The sequence below is a fragment of the Manis pentadactyla genome, chromosome 13, assembly GCF_030020395.1.
Source record: "Manis pentadactyla isolate mManPen7 chromosome 13, mManPen7.hap1, whole genome shotgun sequence".
In the NCBI taxonomy this organism is placed as follows: Eukaryota; Metazoa; Chordata; class Mammalia; order Pholidota; family Manidae; genus Manis; species Manis pentadactyla.
Window position 1 is genome coordinate 99082786 of NC_080031.1, and position 15848 is coordinate 99098633.

The 15848-nt window shown below is 42.2% G+C and overlaps 1 pseudogene; it reads left to right on the forward strand.

The window, feature by feature from the left end:
- Positions 1 to 19: 19 nt before the first annotated feature.
- On the forward strand, positions 20 to 2760 carry LOC118918544 (protein FAM210B, mitochondrial-like; annotated as a pseudogene).
- The last annotated feature ends 13088 nt before the right edge of the window (positions 2761 to 15848 follow it).

Genomic DNA, 15848 nt, shown 5'->3' on the forward strand with positions numbered 1-15848 from the left:
TAATAATTAAAAGTTTAATTAAAAAAAAAAGACCCAGGACTCGGGCTCGGGCTCCGCCCGCCCGCCCGCGCTCGCTCCCCTGCCCCCCTCCGGTCGGCTGCGCGGGCCGCAGCGCTTTACCGCTCACCATGGCCGGGCTGTTGGCGCTGCTGGGCCCGGCGGGCAGGGTGGGCGCCCGGGTCCGGCCTTGCGCCACCCGGCTCCTGGCCGCCACCGCCCCCGGCGCCCCGCCACCCCTGTCCCTGCTGCTGCGCCGGCCCGGGCCAGACGTCCCGTTGCTGCTCGCGGCCCTCGGGGACAGCCGCGGCCACCAGGACCCCAGCAAAACCTGTGCAGCCACGGGCAGCAGTGTCAGCAGCGCAGACGGGAGAAAGCAAATCAAGTCACAGCAGCTGAAAAAGGTTTTTCAAGAATATGGTGCCGTTGGTGTGCCACTGCACATTGGAATCTCACACATCTCCTTGGGCATATTCTACATGGTTGTTTCAAGTGGCGTGGACATGTCCGCAGTCCTGCTTAAACTCGGATTCAAAGAGTCACTGGTACAGTCAAAAATGGCAGCGGGCACAAGTACGTTCGTGGTGGCCTAGGCCATCCACAAGCTGTTGGCGCCGGTGAGGATCAGCATCACCTTAGTGTCCGTGCCCTTGGTTGTCAGATATTTTCGGAAAGTGGGATTTTTTAAACCTCCAGCTGCAAAGCCTTAATGAACTCTCCAATCGTGGGCTGGAAACCCTGTTTCTTTTAAACTACACATTTTAGACTGGTATTAGGGTTGTAGGGGGGAGGGGGCTTGGGGCATGGGAGTGGGAGCAAGCGGCTAATAGCTCTGTTCTCGTGGATAATTTTCACCTTTGCCAGCCAAATTCAGGTTTTTGAGTAATTGTAATATTTTGCTTTATGAATTTTGTTAATGCTATTCATCATAGAGCTTGTATACATAATCTAAAATGTCAGCAATACAGCACAAAGGTGTCGTCTCAGATAAAACTGTTAGCCCACAAAATGTTCCTTCTGGAAGATCATTGGTGAGGGTCTGTCTGCAGAAGCCCCAGGGGTTAGCCTTTGCTCAGGTTCTTACAGGGCAACAATTCATTAAGCCAGTTTTTAGAATTCCCCTTCCTCCAATATTTGTCAGGCTGCCTGTGGTTTAATATGCAATATTCTGCAAAAACAGCTGCCAGTGCTCTAATTAATGAAGCAGAATTTAAGACTTAACAATATGTAATCTGGATCTAAATTAGCATCAATGCTTTGACATTTGTTAACACTTGTCTTGGGGAAAGAAAAATATTGTTGATGTGTTTCATTGATCCCAAAACACCTTCCAATCTGGACATGATGGGACCTACCTCAGGTGGTTTTTCTTAAATTTCATTAAAGTAGGTCAGGGTCATTTGTCTCTTTTGGTAAAATTTGGGAACTTTGTCCAATAGTAAAGGCATCACCTGGCTGCTGATGCGCATTATCCAGGGGACTTGATGCTGCACATGGGGAAAGCTAAGACGAGGCTACCTAACCCTCTGCATCTCAACCTTAAGACATTCCAGAACTACTGTCACAACGTTTACATTGTTTGCTACTTGTATTTTTTGTTAAAAGTACGCAAAAAAGATTTAGTATCACTCCCTAAGGAAAATTAGTAGCCCTTGTAAAAATGGGAGGCAACTGTGAAATACTATAAGCCCCAGAAGGCAGGCAGGTGTAATTAACATTCTACTAAGCCAGTTTTACTTGATCAAGGATGCCTGAGGCCCTTTCATCGCTGTTAGAGGCATTAGTTAAATAGAAATTCAAGTTCACAGACCCATGTGGAGACTTTGTCCCTGAAGAGGTCAAGAGCGGCAGTTCAGAGGAATTCCTTCCCATGATTCAGCGTCTTGCAGTGCTGCCCTTGTGCGGTGCAAGTGCCCAGCACTCGCCCCACACTCTGGGAACCCAGCTGAACCATTCCTGCCTTGCCCGGGCAGTCAAGGGAGTCGCGTCTATCTTTCTGGGTCTTGGTTTTGGGGATTTTTTATTTCATTTGTGACAATCAGAAAACCAAAGCAACTACAAACTGACTATCCTGGTTTTACCGAGATTCAGCTGTTGACAGTTCTCTGGTTAGCCCAGAGTAACCCACGTCAATCAGTTCAGTTACAAGAATCTTTGTGGGATAAATTCTCCACTTGCAGTATCTTTAAAATGGACCCTTATTTTTTTTCCCCATCTAAATCAATTAGCCCATTGCCAAAGGGTTTTGCCAATATACAGTTGCCTTTCTGGGATCTAATTCCAAGGACATCTATGCAGCCAAGCAACATGATCTATACCAGTGTGATGTAATGCCTCCTGTGGTCTGGTCCTTTATGAAATACTTAGCTTTGGGCTCCTAACCACGTTCTATGCCAGTATCCCTACCACTCAGATTCCTCATAATGCCTATGCAAAAAAAAGCTGATAGTGGTTCCTACAGGCTTAAGGGCTTACATCTTAAAACTTTGATTCTAGATTTGGGATGATGGGAGTGGACGGAAAGGGCGAGCAATAAACCTAGTTATCATACCAAATAGCCACAGCGTTCTCTTCTAAGGCCCGACTGCACTCCACTCTGTGACCATGGTCAAAACAGAATAGAATAACGAGAGGATGAGGCGGCCAGCAGATCAGGGAGCTAGAGTACTACGTGAATTCACCAGCGAGATGTACAAATTGCTTGTATTTACAGTTTTTATAGAACTAGGGGAATAAAACTAATGATCTATTTTTAAAACGTAAGCCATTGTTCACCTCATTTTTTTATCTGACAAAATGAGCAGCTTAAATTCTGTGAAACACAATAAATATCTTTGTAAAGTCTAAAAAAAAAAAAAAAGACCCACTACACTGATGGACAGTGACTGCACTGGGGTGTGGGTGGGGACTTGATAATATAGGTAAATGTAGTAAGCACATTGTTTTTTCATGTGAAGCCTTCATAAGAGTGTATATCAATACCTTAATAAAAGATTTTTTAAAAAAAGACCCATGTGCCAGACACTGGACTAGGTACTAGAGGTCCAGCATTGAATAGAGCATAGTTCCTGATCTTTTCAGGAGCAGTAATCTCTTTCATTATCATGTTAACATGTTACATGTCACAAAGCACTTTCAAATGTATTATCCGATTCATCCTGCAAATACATATTATGACTGCAAATTCAACCTGGAAGTCTCTTCCTTTTTACTCTTCCTTTTCTTCCTGGTCTTTGTTTTTAGTGATAAATCTAATCTGGGAAGGCCATATCTCTAACAGGTAGAATCTGGTTGGGAGTGGGAGGAGTGAGTGAGCCCAAGACCAGAGAAGACCTTTATCCTATGGGTGGGGCCCTGGGTGGAGTTAGTTTCAGGATATGTCAGACAAAATTTAGAACCTTAAATGCCACCTCCAGGCTTTTAAACACTCAAAATGAGCGTTTCAGTTACAGAATCTCCCTTTGAATTCAGGGTAATTCTCCTATTTCAAGAAAGTTCAACTAGGTCGTAGAAAAAGAGCCACTCTCCCAGGATTAGATAGCAAAACAGAGTGAAATTCCATTTTCTTCAACTCCCAGAATCTCATTCTGTGAAGCCCAACCATGAAAGGCAGAGGACTGATGCTTACAACTAAATTCTGTTTCAAATACGATCGATCACTTACCCCACAAAGCTACCCAGTTAACCCGTCTACCTTTGGAGTGCTGTCACCCTCAGTATCCCAGTCCACCAAATATGTTCTGCTTCAGTTCTCTTTTAGAAGTTTCTTCCTACTGATTTTTCCCCATGTGGTTATAGAGTTGGTCCTGGTCATGTGTACACATGTCCACTTCTTAACCAGTTTGCCCTGAAAAACTTCTTCAGAGTCCAGCCATACTGGGTATACCTTCTTGCTTCTTTGTTGTCTGATTCTTTAGTGGGTGAAAAGGAGCCCAAGTTCACTGCACAAAGACTAGTCTGCCAGAGACAAGCACTTGCCTGTTACCACCTCCCCACTCAATTACTTCAACCTCCCTGCCTCAGTTTCCCTGTTTGTACATAGCCTAGAATCAGATGCTTCCTCCCACCTTCCCAGGAGGTTTAGACGGATTTGATATAAAACTAGGGCCAATGGCTCTCCAGGTTCTTTTAGACATTGGCAGAGGAGAGATGGCTGTGAAGAAGCCCCAGTTTCCCTAATCATCAACCCTCCAGATTTGTGGAGCTACAGAGGCAATCAGTCTGCCTCAGCACCACTGCTCCTGGGCCAAAGAGGGTTAAGAAGTGACACACTGCTGGCCATGGTTGCTGGATGACAAACATTATGGGATATATATGATGCTTGTCCCATGTCTCTGTCCTATCTCACCTGCATTAGCTGGAGCAAGTCTTAAGGTCAGACCAGATTCAGAGCATGTGTAATGAACTCACATTGCAAAGGGTGTTAACTCTGTGAGTCCTTTCTGGCTCTCTGGCTTTATCTGATTAACGCCCTGAGTTCTTGGTGGGCCCCACCCTCTTTCATCCCTCTCATATCTGTCTTTCTGCCTAACATTCCCCCCTCAAGCAGTTGGGGCCCGTTGGGGTGAGGGGAGATGACCACTCTCATTACTTCTTGCTTGTGAGGGACAGTGTAGTCTTTTTGGGCCCCTCTGCTTGCTGACTGCTGGGATGGTGGAGATTAGGACAGTAAGGGTGTGATAGAATCCAGACCTGAGTCCCACCTTTCAAGTAAGCCCTCCCACCATCTCAGAGAAACCTAGGTGTCATCTTACTTAGGCTACAAGCATCCTCCAGAGGACACATCAGCAAGCCACAAGCCCACCTTTCCCCTGACCCCACCCTCTGCCAAAAACCCTGGCCATAAAAATCCTCTTGACCTATTAGAGACTCTCTTTCCTTTGTTCTGCTGGCCAGGATAGATGGGTCCCTCTCAGGTTCAGCAATAAACCTGCTGGAACTGTTGAGTTCCCTCTCTTCTTTCAGGGTGCCCATCTGGGGTCTCAGGAAATGGGCTAATTCATCAGTAGGTAAGGGCTTGAATTTTCATAACAGAACTTTAATCTTGAGGGACTGTAGTCTCTAAGAAATAAATTTAGTTAAGAGATTTAGTAAGCATGGTTCAAAGAGTGTGGTTAGGAAAAGCATTAGTGGGGGTCCAGCAAAGAGCAGTAGGATGCTCAGTCCCTAAAGTGGGACTAAACTCCCCATGATTCTGAGAGCCAGTGATAAATCTGAGAGGCTTGATCAGCTAGTTTCTTTGCTGCTTGTCAAAGAGAGGTTGAAATCTTTGTCTGAGGCACATCTGGAGTTGGATTTCCTGTTCTGAAGGAACAAACTTGACAAGGAGATTAAGAATGCATGGCCAACACAAAACAAGCCTCAGTAAATTCAAAAAAATCGAAATTGTGCCAACCAGCTTCTCAGACCACAAAGGTATGAGACTACAAGTAAATTATGCAAAGAAAACTAAAAATCCCACAAACACATGGAGGCTTAACAACATGCTCCTAAATAATCAATGTACCAATGACCAAATAAAAACAGAGATCAAGCAATATATGGAGACAAAAGAAAACAACAACTCAACACCCCAAAAACCTGTGGGACACAGCAAAGGCTGTTCTAAGAGGAAAGTATACTGCAGCACAGGCTTACCTCAAGAAAGAAGAACAATCCTAAATGAACAGTCCAAACTCACAATTAATGAAACTAGAAAAAGAAGAACAAAGGAGCTCCAAAGTAGGTAGAAGGAGGGACATAATAAAGATCAGAGAAAAAATTTTTTTAAATTGAGAAGAATAACCAGGAGTGGACTTGTAATAAGCAGACAGGGGGAAGGGCTTATGGGAGGGGGACAGTGAAGGAGGTGCTTAATATTAAGGTGGAAAAGATGGGCAAATTCCCAGAAAAGAAAGTGGGAAGTTGAGCTTGCTGTCAGAGAGACAAGGAGGGTGGAAGTCCGACCGCAGAATGAGGGGCAGAGGTTTTGGCCCTAGGCTATGTTGCTCCCTCAGGCTTCCTGCCAGGCAGGAGATGTGGTTTGGGATAGAAGGTCAGTTAAGTCGGACCTACAGAGCCCATCACAGTAAAAGTCTGTTCCCCTCTAAATGGAAACTAGAGCCAACAGAGCAGATTTGATGATAGAACTCTGCACAAAAGGGACAAAGGGTCATAGAATCAAGGTGAGTGAGAGGCTCTTAGCTGCCATGGGGAGCCACTGGTGAAGAAGAGAGTAACAGGAGAGATCTCCTGGCTGCTCTGGGCAACATTCTCAAGGACCCGATGGTGACCTGCCTTCTAGGGAGGGGCTCCCCACAAGGCAAGCACAAGTGGGTACTGCCTTAAGCCAGGCCGGGTGGACATCTCACTACCGAGGGGATCATGATACGGGTGTCTCCAGGGGGTTGCCCCAGTTAGCTGACAGGCAGATAATACAAAAACAAAAAACTTGGAGGAAGGGAAGAAAAGAAATGCAGTGAGTAGGAGAAATTTGAGAATACAGAAAAGGACATATTCTGTGAGAAACAAAAAAGGAAGGGAAGGATTCCCAGAGAATAGGCAGATGGTGAGTGCCTCCCATCAGGGGGCAAGGCACATGCGGCTTACCTGGAGCAGGTATCCGAGTCACAGCACCAAATACCTTGGGGGGGTGAATTTGTTCTCCTCTGTTCTTGAGTTCTTGGTGGGCCCCACGGTCTTTTCATCCTGCTGAGATCTTTCTGCTTAACAAAGGGAGTCCTATTCCCATACTACAGACAGAGGCAATTTGGGAACATAATTATAGCTTTTATTCTAAATTAATTTAAACTTAAAATTGAGAGAATATAGGGGGCAGGATTGTTGTGGTTTGTTTTCCTAAGGGTTTAGAAACAGCTATTTTTTAATGTTTTCCTAAGGGTTTAAAAATAGCTATTTTTTAATGCATTAGGCTAAACCAATGGCTGGTTCACTTTTGCTACAGTGTAACTAACTCACACTCAAGACCTCTTCCCCTTTGTGGCCTGAGCCAGGCCCAGACTGCACCCAGCAGGTTCCAAACACGTCAGAATCCATGACAAAGTCTTCAAAGTGGATTCTACAACAGAGGGATATAACCACATTAAAACAGGACTAAAGACCAAAATCCTCTGAAGAGAATGGATTCTAACTTGAGGATATCCTTGGGAAATGAATTGTGCAGGTTATAGGCTGTGAGGAAGAGACAAAGGGATCCTGAAAAAATGACTCACTTTGGTGGTCATGTCCCAGGTGCTGATAAAACCTTTTATTTGTGATACTTTCACTCATTCAGCTAACTTTTTATTCAGCACTTCTATGTGCCCAGAGCTGTTATTATAAAAATGCATTAAACTCCTCTTGATTCAAGTTTGGCTCCTACCACTACCAGAAAGAAGCCATAAGAGATTGCTCACATAGACAGTGACTGCAACAGAGGGGGTGAGGACTTGACAATATGGGTCAATGATGAAACCACTGTGTTGTTTATGTGAAACCATTGTAAGATTGTATATCCATGTGCGTGATCAAAACCGAAAGTTTCTGTAATATGACTGCCCTTGCACTGTTCACCATGTAAGAACTTATTCACTATGTAAGAACTTGTTCACCATGTAAGAACTTGTTCGTTATGCTTCAGAAGATTGGAGACTGTTGAGAATTAGGCTTGGGGTTGATTAATGATTGTGCATTGAGTCCCCTATACAGAATTTTAGTGTTGTTAACAACCATTTGATCAATAAATACGAGAGATGCCCTCTCAAAAAAAAATTAAATAAATAAAATTTAACTTAATTTAATTTAATTTTAAAAAAATTAAATGTCTTTTGGAGAGGACACTTTGGGAACAAGGTCCACTCCATTTACTTCCATTTAAAATTATTTTTAAGTAATTTTGAACAATTTAACATGATTTTGAATAAATTAGTTTGAATTTAAAAAAGATTGTATATATATATACATAAATAACTTTTTAAAAAAAAAGACATCTCTCACTTACCCTTGTGTAAAGCTCCTTAATAATTTTTACCATTTGTTGAGTACCTACTGTGTGCTGAGCACTGTCCATATAGTAGAGGTTCCCAAACGTCCTCTGTTCATAGGGCCTACAGCGTCTCATTACATTTTCCACCATTCCCTTAGGCCAAAAAAAAAATACCTAACTGCTCCATTTATTAAATAGTTAGATCCAAACAACGTAAGAGCCTGTTTATACTAACAACTTAGTAGTTGTTTGAACGAAAGGATACATATAAATGGAATAAAAAATATTTTTATTTTATTCCTAAAAAAACAATTATTTATCAATGGGATATGTGCACATATTACACACTGCTTAACTTCTTAATCTGATTGGACACCACCACCCTTATTTTATGTCCCGTGTTGATTTTCACATAGTACTTGCTTTTTACCACACTGAAAACCCAGCTTTGTGAATATGTGACATGAGGTGTCAAGGAACATAGCACAATCTGATGCTGAAGCTATGAACTACCTCTAGTACTCAACATATGTCCCTGTATTGCCCTAAAAAACTTGAAAATCCCATGGTGGTACCCATGTGAGATCAGTGCAGAGCCTTAGGGATCCTGAACACACAGTTTGGGAACTATGGACATATACTGTTTCACTCCAGCTTCACAGCAGACCTGAGCCATGGGTACCACTCCAATTTTATAGATCTGGAAATTGAGGCCATTTTGTATTTCTACAAATGGGACACACTCTTCACATTGTTCTGCACCTCACATATTTCACTTAGCAGTATGTCCTGAAGATCTCTCCACGACGGTACACAGAGAGGAGATATTCCTGAGTACTTTTCTAGGGCTGCACATTATACCATTGGGTGGATAGGTTATTTTACCCATTCCCTGTTGCTGGGTTCTTTCTAGCAACTGCTATTATAAACAGTGCTCTAATGAATAATCTCATACATATGTCATTTTGTACTTGTATAAATTGTATCTGCAGATATATTCCCAAAAGTAGAATTCTGGATCAAAGGGCATATGCATTTATAATTTTCATAAGTATCTTCCAATTATTCCCTTTTGTGGCATTTTGCATTCCCTTCAGCAATGGGAATGAGTCTATTTCTCCAGTCATGCTAACATAACATGTTATGAAACTCCTGGATTTTTTGCTAGTCTAATAGGTAAGAAATGGTACCTCAGTGTGTAGTTTCTGCTTGCATTCCTCTTATGACTGAGCTTGAGCACCTTTTCACATGTTGAAGAGCCATTTTTATTTCTTGGCCAATGAACATAGGTCCAGCTATGTTCTTTGTCCCATTTTTCCATTGAGTTGTGATCTTTTCTCAGTTTCTAGGCTCTCACAGTCCTCGGTAGATTAGCCTTTATCTGTAATATGAATTGCAAATCTTTTCCCTCAGTTTTTCAGTCATCTTTTAATTTTACTTATGTAAGGTCAATTGTTTTTGAGGTATATATAAATTGCCAAAGTTGAGGAAAAAGGTAGAAAACCTGTGTAGATCTCTTACCATAGGAGAAACTAGAAGGGTTTTCAAACATCTATTTTAAAGAGGACAACAGGTGCAGAGTTTTACTGGTGAGTTCTATCAAGCTTTCATAAAACAATTCTTATAATTTTTTTAAATTGTGGTTAAAAGAAAAAGCATTATAACAAGAGAATGAGAAGACAAGCCACAGAGTGGGAGAAAATATTTGCAAAAGCACATCTGATAAGGGACTGTTATCCAAAATATACAAAGAACTCTTAAAACTCAACAGTGAGGATTTTGGGGGGGCGGAAGATGGCGGCGTGAGTAGAGCAGCGGAAATCTCCTCCCAAAACAACATATATCTATGAAAATATAACAAAGACAACCCTTCCTAGAATAAGGACCAGAGGACACAGGACAATATCCAGACCACATCCGCACCTGAGAGAACTCAGCGCCTCGCGAAGGGGGTAAGATACAAGCCCCGGCCCCGCGGGAGCCGAGCGCCCCTCCCCCCAGCTCCCGGCGGGAGAAGAGCAGGCAGAGCGGGAGGGAGACGGAGCCCAGGGCTGCCGAACACCCAGCCCCAGCCATCCGGGACAGAGTGCAGGGCCCTCGATACTGGGAAAACAGGGCAGCAAGAACAGTGAGCAGGCACTGGAGGCTGGGCGACAGAGGACATAAGAAAAGCGCGCGACCATTTTTTTTTGCTTTTTTGCTGTTTTGTTTTGGCGAGCGCTTTTTGGAACTCTTAAAGGGATAGGGACCCCAATACTAGGGAAACAGGGCAGAAATACCGGTGAGCAGAGGCCTGAGGCTGGCACTGGAGAATAAAGAAAAACGAACGACCACCTTTTTTTTTTTTTTTTAATTAAAAACTTTTTTTTTAATTAAAAAAATTTTTTTTCTTTTTTTTTTTTTTTTTTTTTTGGTGGGCGTTGTTTTGTTTTGGCGGGTGCTTTTTGGAAGTCTTAAAGGGGCAGGGCGGGTCACTTAATCCAGAGGTAGGGAATCTGGGATCTCTGGGCACCCTAACCCCTGGGCTGCAGGGAGCAGGGAGGCCCCTTACGGAGATAAATAGCCTCCCAGCCGCTCCTGCTCCAACGCGACTCCACCATTTTGGAGCAGCTGCCCGAGCCAGGCCACGCCCACAGCAACAGCGGAGATAAACTCCATAGCAGCCGGGCAGGAAGCAGAAACCCTGTCTGCGCGCAGCTGCGCAGCAAAGCCACTAGAGGTCGCTGTTCTCCCAGGAGAGGAGGGCCACAAACCAACAAGAAAGGAAGTCCTTCCAGCCATCACTCGTCCCAGTTCTGCAGACTATTCCTATCACCATGAAAAGGCAAAGCTACAGGCAGACAAAGATCACAGAGACAACACCAGAGAAGGAGACAGACCTAACCAGTCTCCCTGAAAAAGAATTCAAAATAAGAATCATAAACATGCTGACAGAGATGCAGAGAAATACGCAAGAGAAATGGGATGAAGTCCGGAAGGAGATCACAGATGCCAGAAAGGAGATCGCAGAAATGAAACAAACTCTGGAAGGGTTTATAAGCAGAATGGATAGGATGCAAGAGGCCATTGATGGAATTGAAATCAGAGAACAGGAACGCATAGAAGCTGACATAGAGAGAGACAAAAGGATCTCCAGGAATGAAACAATATTAAGAGAACTGTGTGACCAATCCAAAAGGAACAATATCCGTATTATAGGGGTCCCAGAAGAAGAAGAGAGAGGAAAAGAGATGGAAAGTATCTTAGAAGAAATAATTGCTGAAAACTTCCCCACACTGGAGGAGGAAGTAATCAAACAGACCACGGAAATACACAGAACCCCCAACAGAAAGGATCGAAGAAGGGCAACACCAAGACACATAATAATTAAAATGGCAAAGATCAAGGACAAGGAAAGAGTGTTAAAGGCAGCTAGAGAGAAAAAGGTCACCTATAAAGGGAAACCCATCAGGCTAACGTCAGATTTCTCAACAGAAACCCTACAGGCCAGAAGAGAATGGCATGATATATTTAATACAATGAAACAGAAGGGCCTTGAACCAAGGATACTGTATCCAGCACGACTATCATTCAAATATGACGGTGGGATTAAACAATTCCCAGACAAACAAAAGCTGAGGGAATTTGCTTTCCACAAACCACCTCTACAGAACATCTTACAGGGACTGCTCTAGATGGGAGCACTCCTAGAAAGAGCACAGCACAAAACACCCAACATATGAAGAATCGAGGAGGAGGAACAAGAAGGGAGAGAAGAAAAGAATCTCCAGACAGTGTATATAACAGCTCAATAAGCGAGCTAAGTTAGGCAGTAAGATACTAAAGAGGCTAACCTCGAACCTTTGGTAACCACGAATTTAAAGCCTGCAATGGCAATAAGTACATATCTTTCAATAGTCACCCTAAATGTTAATGGGTTGAATGCACCAATCAAAAGACACAGAGTAACAGAATGGATAAAAAAGCAAGACCCATCTATATGCTGCTTACAAGAAACTCACCTCAAACCCAAAGACATGTACAGACTAAAAGTCAAGGGATGGAAAAACATATTTCAAGCAAACAACAGCGAGAAGAAAGCAGGAGTTGCAGTACTAATATCAGACAAAATAGACTTCAAAACAAAGAAAGTAACAAGAGATAAAGAAGGACACTACATAATGATAAAGGGCTCAGTCAAACAAGAGGATATAACCATTCTAAATATATATGCACCCAACACAGGAGCACCAGCATATGTGAAACAAATACTAACAGAACTAAAGGGGGATATAGACTGCAATGCATTCATTCTAGGAGACTTCAACACACCACTCACCCCAAAGGATAGATCCACTGGGCAGAAAATAAGTAAGGACACGGAAGCACTGAACATCACAGTAGAGCAGATGGACCTAATAGACATCTATAGAACTCTACATCCAAAAGCAGCGGGATATACATTCTTCTCAAGTGCACATAGAACATTCTCCAGAATAGACCACATACTAGGCCACAAAAAGAGCCTCAGAAAATTCCAAAAGATTGAAATCCTACCAACCAACTTTTCAGACCACAAAGGCATAAAACTAGAAATAAACTGTACAAAGAAAGCAAAGAGGCTCACAAACACATGGAGGCTCAACAACACGCTCCTAAATAATCAATGGATCAATGACCAAATCAAAATGGAGATCCAGCAATATATGGAAACAAATGACAACAATAACACTAAGCCCCAACTTCTGTGGGACACAGCAAAAGCAGTCTTAAGAGGAAAGTATATAGCAATCCAAGCATATTTAAAAAAGGAAGAGCAATCCCAAATGAATGGTCTAATGTCACAATTATTGAAATTGGAAAAAGAAGAACAGATGAGGCCTAAGGTCAGCAGAAGGAGGGACATAATAAAGATCAGAGAAGAAATAAATAAAATTGAGAAGAATAAAACAATAGCAAAAATCAATGAAACCAAGAGCTGGTTCTTCGAGAAAATAAACAAAATAGATAAGCCTCTAGCCAGACTTATTAAGAAGAAAAGAGAGTCAACACAAATCAACAGTATCAGAAACGAGAAAGGAAAAATCACGACGGACCCCACGGAAATGCAAAGAATTATTGGAGAATACTATGAAAACCTATATGCTAACAAGCTGGGAAACCTAGGAGAAATGGACAACTTCCTAGAAAAATATAACCTTCCAAGATTGACCCAGGAAGAAACAGAAAATCTAAACAGACCAATTACCAGCAACGAAATTGAAGCGGTAATCAAAAAACTACCAAAGAACAAAACCCCCGGGCCAGACGGATTTACCTCGGAATTTTATCAGACATACAGGGAAGACATAATACCCATTCTCCTTAAAGTTTTCCAAAAAATAGAGGAGGAGGGGATACTCCCAAACTCATTCTATGAAGCTAACATCACCCTAATACCAAAACCAGGCAAAGACCCCACCAAAAAAGAAAACTACAGACCAATATCCCTGATGAACGTAGATGCAAAAATACTCAACAAAATATTAGCAAACCGAATTCAAAAATACATCAAAAGGATCATACACCATGACCAAGTGGGATTCATCCCAGGGATGCAAGGATGGTACAACATTCGAAAGTCCATCAACATCATCCACCACATCAACAAAAAGAAAGACAAAAACCACATGATCATCTCCATAGATGCTGAAAAAGCATTTGACAAAGTTCAACATCCATTCATGTTAAAAACTCTCAGCAAAATGGGAATAGAGGGCAAGTACCTCAACATAATAGAGGCCATCTATGATAAACCCACAGCCAACATTATATTGAACAGCGAGAAGCTGAAAGCATTTCCGCTGAGATCGGGAACTAGACAGGGATGCCCACTCTCTCCACTGTTATTTAACATAGTACTGGAGGTCCTAGCCACGGCAATCAGACAAAATAAAGAAATACAAGGAATCCAGATTGGTAAAGAAGAAGTTAAACTGTCACTATTTGCAGATGACATGATACTGTACATAAAAAACCCTAAAGACTCTACCCCAAAACTACTAGAACTGATATCGGAATACAGCAAAGTTGCAGGATACAAAATCAACACACAGAAATCTGTGGCTTTCCTATATACTAACAATGAACCAACAGAAAGAGAAATCAGGAAAACAACTCCATTCACAATTGCATGAAAAAAAATAAAATACCTAGGAATAAACCTAACCAAAGAAGTGAAAGACTTATACTCTGAAAACTACAAGTCACTCTTAAGAGAAATTAAAGGGGACACTAACAGATGGAAACTCATCCCATGCTCGTGGCTAGGAAGAATTAATATCGTTAAAATGGCCATCCTGCCCAAAGCAATATACAGATTTGATGCAATCCCTATGAAACTACCAGCAACATTCTTCAATGAACTGGAACAAATAATTCAAAAATTCATATGGAAACACCAAAGACCCCGAATAGCCAAAGCAATCCTGAGAAAGAAGAATAAAGTAGGGGGGATCTCACTCCCCAACTTCAAGCTCTACTATAAAGCCATAGTAATCAAGACAATTTGGTACTGGCACAAGAGCAGAGCCACAGACCAATGGAACAGACTAGACAATCCAGACATTAACCCAGACATATATGGTCAATTAATATTTGATAAAGGAGCCATGGACATACAATGGCGAAATGACAGTCTCTTCAACAGGTGGTGCTGGCAAAACTGGACAGCTACATGTAGGAGAATGAAACTGGACCATTGTCTAACCCCATATACAAAAGTAAACTCAAAATGGATCAAAGACCTGAATGTAAGCCATGAAACCATTAAACTCTTGGAAGAAAACATAGGCGAAAACCTCTTAGATATAAACATGAGTGATCTCTTCTTGAACATATCTCCCCGGGCAAGGAAAACAACAGCAAAAATGAGTAAGTGGGACTATATTAAGCTGAAAAGCTTCTGTACAGCAAAAGACACCATCAATAGAACAAGAAGGATCCCTACAGTATGGGAGAATATATTTGAAAATGACACATCCGATAAAGGCTTGACGTCCAGAATATATAAGGAGCTCACACGCCTCAACAAACAAAAAACAAATAACCCAATTAAAAAATGGGCAGAGGAACTGAACAGACAGTTCTCCAAAAAAGAAATACAGATGGCCAACAGACACATGAAAAGATGCTCCACATCGCTAATTATCAGAGAAATGCAAATTAAAACTACAATGAGGTATCACCTCACACAAGTAAGGATGGCTGCCATCCAAAAGACAAACAACAACAAATGTTGGCGAGGCTGTGGAGAAAGGGGAACCCTCCTACACTGCTGGTGGGAATGTAAGTTAGTTCAACCATTGTGGAAAGCAGTATGGAGGTACATCAAAATGCTCAAAACAGACCTACCATTTGACCCAGGAATTCCACTCCTAGGAATTTACCCTAAGAATGCAGCAATCAAGTTTGAGAAAGACAGATGCACCCCTATGTTTATTGCAGCACTATTTACAATAGCCAAGAATTGGAAGCAACCTAAATGTCCATCGATAGATGAATGGATAAAGAAGATGTGGTACATATACACAATGGAATACTACTCAGCCATAAGAAAAGGGCAAATCCAATCATTTGCAGCAACATGGATGGAGCTGGAGGGTATTATGCTCAGTGAAACAAGCCAAGCGGAGAAAGAGAAATACCAAATGATTTCACTTATTTGTGGAATATAAGAACAAAGGAAAAACTGAAGGAACAAAACAGCAGCAGAATCACAGAACTCAAGAATGGACTAACAGGTACCAAAGGGAAAGGGACTGGGGAGGATGGGTGGGTAGGGAGGGATAAGGGGGGGAGAAGTAGGGGGGTATTAAGATTAACATGCATGGGGGGGTAGGAGAAAAGGGAGGGCTGTACAACACAGAGA